Here is a 1,085-nt window from a genome sequence, read left to right on the forward strand (position 1 = left end):
CCGCGCGGGCCGCCGGCGCCCGCCGCGGCCCGCCGCGTACCCGTCCAGCCGTTGGCGTTCTCCCGGCCCACGTTGGCGTTGTGCCGCAGCAGCACCCGCACCGACTCCAGGTGGCCCAGGGACACGGCGAGCTCCAGCGGCGTGCGCCCGCGCGGGTCCGTGAGCTCCACGTCATGCTGCGGCCGACGGCGGCACTCACCGCCGCTGCCGGGCCCTGGGCACCTCCTGTCCGCCCAGCTGCTGCCCCTGCCCCCGTGCCAGCTCCTCCCGTGCTGCTTGCCAGCCCCACGGGACTCCCATGGGCCCCAGTCCCTCCATCGTGCAGGCTCCCAGGCTCTTCTGGTGGCCCCTGTCCCCCGACTCCCATCCCTCGGGCCCCCAAGTCCTCCTGCTCCCTAGCCCCAGTCCCCCCAGTCTCCTTCCTCCAGTGCTCCTACTGCCTCCGGGTGCCGACTCCCCCAGTCCTCCCAGTCCCCCTGTCCCAGTATCCCCAGTCCCTCCCAGTGCCTCCAATGCCCTGTTCTCCCAGCCACAAAGTGCTCCCTGTCCTCTAATATTCCAGTCCCCCACCTCAGTGTCCCAGGACCCCCGAGCGCTCCCACTGCTCCCAGCCTCCCAGTCCCCCAGTATCCCCGTGCCCCCAGTCTCCCTGTTTGTCCAGCGCCCTTATCCCCGTGCCTCAGACCCTTCCAGTGCTCCCAGTTACCCCAGCCCCCCATCCCTGCGCTCTAAGCCCCGCAGTGCTGGGGTTGCCCAGTCCCCAGCTCCCCAGCACAGCGCGCTCAGCCTCCCCCTTCCTCCCCTTTCCCAGCGCTCGCAGTCCTGGGATAACCCCACGCCTCCGATGCCCGGCGCCAGCCCTGCTCCCCTGCTCGGCCCCTTGCCCACGGCTCCCTCCTGCACTCCCCGGTGCCCCCAGGAGCTCCCGGTCCCCYGTCTCTCCATTCCCTGCCTGGTTCCCTGGTCATTCCCTGCTCCTCCGTCTCCCCAAGCTCCCGGTTCCCCCAGTTCTTTGCTCCTCCATCTCCTATGGTTCCCATGCTCCCGGTTCCCCTGGCTCCTCCGGTTCCCCCCGTCTCCCCCAG

The 1,085-nt window shown here is 70.7% G+C and overlaps 1 protein-coding gene across 2 annotated transcripts in view; it reads right to left on the reverse strand.

Annotated features, from left to right (window-relative positions):
* ANKRD13D (ankyrin repeat domain 13D) overlaps positions 1–120 on the reverse strand; it is a 3,994-nt gene extending 3,874 nt beyond the window's left edge. For both annotated transcript variants that reach the window (XM_026047394.1, XM_026047393.1), the window contains exon 1: positions 41–120. The gene's annotated coding sequence lies outside the window, so the exon portion shown is untranslated. The remainder of the gene's footprint in view (positions 1–40) is intronic.
* Positions 121–1,085: the final 965 nt, after the last annotated feature.

This window comes from Nothoprocta perdicaria, unplaced genomic scaffold, assembly GCF_003342845.1.
Source record: "Nothoprocta perdicaria isolate Ctin4 unplaced genomic scaffold, notPer1 scaffold_499, whole genome shotgun sequence".
Lineage (NCBI taxonomy): Eukaryota > Metazoa > Chordata > Aves > Tinamiformes > Tinamidae > Nothoprocta > Nothoprocta perdicaria.